Below are 7,654 nucleotides of genomic sequence, written 5' to 3'. Positions count from 1 at the left end.
TGGGACAAACACGCAGCTGCTCATGCATTGACCGCTACATTGCACTCAGCCTTTTCTTATAAAGAAGCCAGGTCAGGCATCTTTCGCACTGTCAAGTAAAAGCACAAGCGTCAAACTGAACTGTGGCTCGATTTCAGCCAATCATGAACTGCAGACGGCGGTTGGTGGCTGGAAAAAGGATGCCTGTACTTTCCCTACAGTCTTGCGGCAACTGGCATCTGAGACAGCAGCACGACGTAACACAGGTGTACAGAACTGACTGGGTGTTGTTAAGATAGCTGTTCTGTAACATTTAGCTGTTAGTCACTTTGTTATTCTGATCCAGATAAAAGTTAAAAAAATAGTAGGTCTACTATTTGTTCTTACTACGCGCATTTCCTTCTTTATTTAGTTACTGGGTCATGTAGTTCTTTCCTCAGTAATACATGAGTCACTGTGTTTCTTCATCCATTATGGAGAAAAATCATATTTACTTTTTGTTTCTAGAAATTACATGAAGTCGTAGACAGTATAGTTGTGGCTTTATTCGAAGTGCATCCCATACAGCTGTGAACCGAGGAGATTTTAGTTCTTACGTTGACATTTGATTTCAGTTTTTAACCAAACGTTTATACACCATGCTTTCGTTGTTTTCCCAAGCATATTCTGGCTATTTACTTTAGTCATGATATAGTTATGGATCAAGCTTTCAAAAGAAAGTTTTTGTTAAATTTTATGGTAAGAATTATTTCCCGAAATGAACGTATTTTTCTAATTAGTGGGCGCATTACCATGAAAATAGCTCATCAGTTATGGGTGTTGTTGAACACCGGTACTTCATATTAAATGAATTATAGCTACAGTTACTTTTTGAGGTACTTGTTTATTTTCGTTAACTAGTTATCGAGCCTTCACATTCTCATCCTGATTAAATAAAGCTCAACTTGTACAATAACTACCATACTAAGAGCTTCAATGAATATACAGAGGCTTGTCGTACTGCCTTAGGAAAACGGAGTAACAGTTCTGTACTTTTTTAAATTCTATATTACAACCTTAGGTCACGCAAATCGTATCATTACCAGTATCGACTAACTGTCATGTCATCATCAGATGGTCAGGTTCCAAAAGAAAGAACAGAAGCGTTGTAGTAATTTACTATTATTTTGCTATACCCTTTTTGCTTTCTTTTTTATGCAGATCATCTAATATAGACTTAATAATACGCCTAAACCTGTAATGATACCATTTGTATGACTGAGACTGTAATGTATGGTAAAAAAATGCTACATTCAGTGTTTCTCTGTCTTAAGTCATAGTGAAGCAACCTCCAGAATCCAGCAAGATGATTCAAGAACAGCTATGTAAATCTCTGCATGCCTCACTCGCAAACTAACAATCGCAAATGAATTAGTATGTTACAGAATGAATACTTGCAGATACCTATAGCTGTAATTCACCCGATTTTCTTTTTAAACTGGTTTTCACATGTTGTTCTACGTTTTCCTCCTAGTCAGTTGAAATATTGGATACTTCCGGTACACATTCCCGTGGTGTAAACCAATCTATGACGATCTTTTCTTATGGTCGATGGCTTCTGTTATTCCGATAGCATGTAAACCAGACAGATTTGAGTAGTATTCATCTACAGACCGTAGAAGTGTTCTGAAAAGAACACACCACAGGTTCGGGCTACCTCGCGAATAAACCGAAGCCCGTGGTTTGCTATACGTAAAAGCTAGCCTGGGTGATGATTTCGCATCATATCCTGTTACATCGCTAATCCCAGATAGTTTTGTGATACCACTGAAGTTATTAGCTGTTCCCCTCTGCCCGGCGGAGACCTGTTAGTGTGATGACTAAATATATTGTATACAGGGTGTCCCACTTACTTTGGGACCTTACTTTACTTCCTATAACTATTTTTCCAGGAACGAAATAAAAAAAATGTATCGTTAGGAATATTTGAACAGTAATTCGTCTTTTTTAAATATCACCCTACATTTTGTATTCAGTAATCCACTTTCTCTCGTCAAGACTAGTTTTGAAGCATCACAGTGTACCATTCACATAAACATGACGTTACTCAAAACGAGCTTAAGGCTGACCAGGACTCTCATGTACTAGTACTCACAAGGGTATCACAGATTTCGTCCAAATTTATGGTGTATATGGAGCTTGGCTAGAAATGAAAGTGACAGTAGTGGAAGCTGCAGATGGCCAAGCATTTAGAAAAAAAAGACAAGAGCCATTTGTGTTAGCATAGTTTCCAGGTAGCGTTTGGCGCAGAGGAAAGAGTACAGAACGGTAATCGAGGAGTCGTTGGGTCGAGTCCTTATGCGGATTTTTTTCCGTTTTCCAGTTTTTATCTTACATACACTACGAATAAATTAAAATATTGGTCAATTGTTGTATTCATTAATATTTTCGTAAAAGACGTGAAAAATAAAAGCAGAGGAAAATTTGGGATTGCAAATAAATTTCCAAGAAGGAATCCGTACACGAGAGCACAACATTCTCGAAAAATTCACGTTACTCGGTTGAGAGCTAGCAAACGAATGAGCTCCCTAATGGCCGATTGGCTGACTTCGCCTGCACCGGAGTCCCATTGTTGGCATGCAGGTTCGAACACTGCTTAAAGACAAAAACGAAAATGACGGAATAGGAAGCTGTTTGGGCGTTAATTACAATCCCTTCTTGGAAAGTTATTAGCAGAGTCATCGTGGATGCTATAGGTACAATCGTTTCTTGGAAATTTATTTACAGTCCCGAATTTCCCTTTCCTTTTCATGTCTTTTATGGAAATATTAATGAATATAATACATCGAGCATTATTTCTTTTTTTGCAGTGTGAGTGAGTTAAAAATTGAAAACGAAAAAAGTGAAAGAAGTTTCCGACCTGGGACTCGACCCCAGGACCCTCGATTACCGTTCCGTACTCTCTTCGATACCTGGAAACTGCACTAACACAAATGGCTCATACCTCGCCCGATCCGCGCCAAAGCACTGTTTTTTTCTAAACGCTTGGTCATCTGGAGCTGCCACTTCTGTCGTTTTTATTTCTGGCCAAACCCTGCATAGACTATAAATTTACACGAAGTCGGTGGTGACGAGTAGCCGCGGTCCCCTTTTCAGTGGAGGCATTTGGGGAACCGTATGTCGTCCACTTGCCGGAGTTGACAATGTTGTTGTTGTTGTTGTTGTGGTCTTCAGTCCTGAGACTGGTTTGATGCAGCTCTCCATGCTACTCTATCCTGTGCAAGCTTCTTCATCTCCCAGTACCTACTGCAACCTACATCCTTCTGAATCTGCTTAGTGTATTCATCTCTTGGTCGCCCCCTACGATTTTTACCCTCCACGATGCCCTCCAATACTAAATTGGTGATCCCTTGATGCCTCAGAACATGTCCTACCAACCGATCCCTTCTTCTGGTCAAGTTGTGCCACAAACTTCTCTTCTCCCCAATCCTATTCAATACTTCCTCATTAGGTATGTGATCTACCCATCTAATCTTCAGCATTCTTCTGTAGCACCACATTTCGAAAGCTTCTATTCTCTTCTTGTCCAAACTATTTACCGTCCATGTTTCACTTCCATACATGGCTACACTCCATACAAATACTTTCAGAAATGACTTCCTGACACTTAAATCTATACTCGATGTTAACAAATTTCTCTTCTTCAGAAACGCTTTCCTTGCCATTGCCAGTCTACATTTTATGTCCTCTCTACTTCTACCATCATCGGTTATTTTGCTCCCCAAATAGCAAAACTCCTTTACTACTTTAAGGAGTTGACAATAAGCTAAAGAAAATACAAGGAAAACGGACACCAGTCATTCAGTTAACCGCCTGCAGTTGAAGGTTCGTGTGAGTGCAACGTACGCCAAAAATCATAAGGTAGAAGGTGGAGTACAGTAATGAAGTACTTTAATCGATAAGTTGTGCACAGTAAAGGCAATGTCTGCGTAAAAGCTGCACCATCACTGCTTTTCTTTTATTCTTGTTGAACGTATACGTAATGCCATTCGAGCAGAGGAATTCTATGGAGAGCGAATCCTGACAATAACCCATCATCCCGAAAGGTATTTTCTTTTCTTATTGTGACGCTTCACAAACTGGAAGTTTCAGCCCAACAACGCCGTCGTTGTACTTGTAGAACTCGCATATACGTAGTACTCGCACAAATCTTCAACCGAAGACAGTTGACTGAATGACCGGCGTACCATTACATTGTGTTTCCATTTGTCTACCATCAGCTCTAGCAAGTAGACGAGTTACATTATGTTACGCCAGGTGCTAATACAGGAGAGTCAAAGTCAGGTTTGTTTACTTTTTTGGTGACGTCACGTTTACGTGACTGGTACATTGTGATACGTTTACCTACAGGATTTTGAGGAGAAGTGGATTGCCGAATAGAAAATTTAGAATACTATTTAGAAAAGGCGTGTTGCTCTTCATGTCATTACAAGGAACAAAGTTAAAAGAAAGGCAGGCCGGGTCATTAATGTCCGCTGGTAGATAAACAAAAAATTGTTTAATATATTTTTTATTTTGGTTCTACAAAATGTTATTTGGGGCGGTCAAGATAAATCGGACAAAATATGTTTAATGAATTACCGCTTCCGTAGTGGAATGGTGCCGGCACAGTAGCTCAGCGTGTTCAGTCAGGGACCAGGAAAAAAACTGAGTGAATTTTCAGTAATGAGCTTGAAAAGGTGTCATGCGACATCCAAAAAGACCTAATAACGAAGATAGTGATAGAGAGAAAAAAAGGGTTAGCGTCGCTTCCTTCGGTATGGAAGAACCGGGCTTCGATTCGCAGGAACTCCTCTGACTTTTTGTAAGGTAGGAAGGTATGGCTCGCGGTGCACTCAGCCATTGTGAGGCCTGATGAGGAGGTGCTTGAATAAAGAAGCAGCGGCTTCATCAGAATTTATCTACTGGTATTAACGGCTTGAGGGATTGGCGACATACCTACCACAAGTCCCATATCTCAGGCCGCTCCTCGTACTGCCTTGTAGGCCAGTCGGAACAGGATGAAGGCCTCATCCCTGAGTGGCGTTTGCTTTACTTTACTGTATTTTACTTCATCTTAAACTATTTTTATTTTTATATTAGGTCCAGAATGAGATTTTCACTCTGCAGCGGAGTGTGCGCTGATGAAACTTCCTGGCAGATTAAAACTGTGTGCCCGACCGAGACTCGAACTCGGGACCTTTGCCTTTCGCGGGCAAGTGATCTACCAACTGAGCTACCGAAGCACGACTCACGCCCGGTACTCACAGCTTTACTTCTGCCAGTATCTCGTCTCCTACCTTCCAAACTTTACAGAAGCTGTGAGTACCGGGCGTGAGTCGTGCTTCGGTAGCTCAGTTGGTAGAGCACTTGCCCGCAAAAGGCAAAGGTCCCGAGTTCGAGTCTCGGTCGGGCACACAGTTTTAATCTGCCAGGAAGTTTCATATCAGCGCACACTCCGCTGCAGAGTGAAAATCTCATTCTGGAAACATCCCCCAGCCTGTGGCTAAGCCATGTCTCCGCAATATCCTTTCTGTCAGGAGTGCTAGTTCTGCAAGGTTCGCAGTAGAGCTTCTGTAAAGTTTGGAAGGTAGGAGACGAGATACTGGCAGAAGTAAAGCTGTGAGTACCGGGCGTGAGTCGTGCTTCGGTAGCTCAGTTGGTAGAGCACTTGCCCGTGAAAGGCAAAGGTCCCGAGTTCGAGTCTCGGTCGGGCACACAGTTTTAATCTGCCAGGAAGTTTCATATCAGCTCACACTCCGCTGCAGAGTGAAAATCTCATTCTGGAAACATCACCCAGGCTGTGGCTAAGCCATGTCTCCGCAATATCCTTTCTGTCAGGAGTGCTAGTTCTGCAAGGTTCGCAGGAGAGCTTCTGTAAAGTTTGGAAGGTAGGAGACGAGATACTGGCAGAAGTAAAGCTGTGAGTACCGGGCGTGAGTACCGGGCGTGAGTCGTGCTTCGGTAGCTCAGTTGGTAGAGCACTTGCCCGCGAAAGGCAAAGGTCCCGAGTTCGAGTCTCGGTCGGGCACACAGTTTTAATCTGCCAGGAAGTTTCATATCAGCGCACACTCCGCTGCAGAGTGAAAATCTCATTCTGGAAACATCCCCCAGGCTGTGGCTAAGCCATGTCTCCGCAATATCCTATCTGTCAGGAGTGCTAGTTCTGCAAGGTTCGCAGGAGAGCTTCTGTAAAGTTTGGAAGGTAGGAGACGAGATACTGGCGCACCCATGCTCGAGGGAGGATGCGAACCTCCGCCGGGATCAGCCGCATAGTCGATGACTGCAGCGCCCCAGACCGCTCGGCTAATCCCGCGCGGCACGCCTTATTGACTTGTTCAGTTTGTGAAGCTCATTCTCTTTAATAAATTATCCAATTTTCCTGAAACTGTGATCATTTCTATGTCTGTACATGTACATCACATCTACCGATTTGCGTCCCATCGGATGTTTCCTCTGTAGTGCGTCGGTTTTTTTTTTTTTTCCTTCTTATAGTTTATGTAAAGTAGTTGCAAAGCTACAAAATTTTAGTGAAATGCAGGAATGCCTGCTGTGGTTCGACGCTTGCTGCAGGGATTGGCAGTTGACCCTCAGCCCAAATAACCGTAACGTACTGCGCATAAACAGGCGGAAAGATCAATTACTTTATGATTACACGATCGCAGAACAATCGCTGGAAGCAGTCACATCAGTTAAATATCTGGCAATATGCATGCGGAGCAATTTAAATTTGAACGAGCATATAAAATTCGTCGGAACCGAGGCAGATATCAGACTGACATTCATTGGAAGACTCCTCTGGAAGTGTAGTCCACATCCAAGAAGTACGTAGCTTACAAAACCTTCGTTCGGCCTATACGTGAATACTGCTCGTCAGTCTGTGACCCATACTAGATAGGACTGATAGAGGAATTACTGAAATCCGAAAAAAGAGTAGCACGTTTCGACACAGATTCATTTAGCAACCGCGAAGCTGTGAAGGAGATGCTCGTCGAAATCCAGCAGCGAACACTATAAGAGTGGAGTAAAGCAACGCGATGTGGTTTGCTGTTAAAATTTCAAGAGTGTACATTCCTAGAAGAGTCAACCGATATATTACTTCCTCCTACGTATATCTCGCAAAAAGATCACTAAGATGTAATTGGAGAGACGCAAGCTCACACGGAGGCTTACCAATAATCTGTTGTTCTTCCCGCGGACGCGGACCGTTCACAACAACAACAGGAAAGGGGGGAAGTGACAGTGGTAACACAAAGTACCCTCCGCCATACATAGTAAGGTGGTTTTACGGAGTATGGATGTAGATGCACGACTGTGGAGGTCATATTTTGCGTGTGAAATCGTAATACTTTGACGAAGTTGATGTAATGCTATCTGCCGAATTCTGAGGAGTCTTATTAGAGAAACTTGTGTTAAGGTGTACTGGAAACTTTACGATTTGAGAGGGTGTGTGATGTCATTTCAGTGCTTATAAAATCGTGTCAAATTTGAAGTGCGATACCACTTATCAATATGATGTTGCACCCCCTTTTGACCTGGATGCAGATACTGATTCAGTCAGGACGTCATAAAGTCGTTGTATCCTGTCCTGAGGCAAGATGGCCGACAACTGATGTAACCGGTCCTCGATATCCTGCATAGGGCTCTGGACGGAGTT

The 7,654-nt window shown here is 42.6% G+C and overlaps 2 non-coding genes across 2 annotated transcripts; both read left to right on the top strand.

Moving 5' to 3' along the window:
* Positions 1–5,339: 5,339 nt before the first annotated feature.
* Trnal-caa (transfer RNA leucine (anticodon CAA)) lies at positions 5,340–5,414 on the top strand. Its single transcript has one exon. It is a non-coding gene; the product is annotated as a tRNA-Leu (tRNA).
* A 226-nt stretch (positions 5,415–5,640) lies between these two features.
* Trnas-uga (transfer RNA serine (anticodon UGA)) lies at positions 5,641–5,715 on the top strand. Its single transcript has one exon. It is a non-coding gene; the product is annotated as a tRNA-Ser (tRNA).
* Positions 5,716–7,654: the final 1,939 nt, after the last annotated feature.

The sequence above is a fragment of the Schistocerca nitens genome, chromosome 3, assembly GCF_023898315.1.
Source record: "Schistocerca nitens isolate TAMUIC-IGC-003100 chromosome 3, iqSchNite1.1, whole genome shotgun sequence".
NCBI lineage: Eukaryota > Metazoa > Arthropoda > Insecta > Orthoptera > Acrididae > Schistocerca > Schistocerca nitens.
Note: the sequence above shows the minus strand (reverse complement) of the source record. Positions and strands in the feature narration are given on the sequence as shown.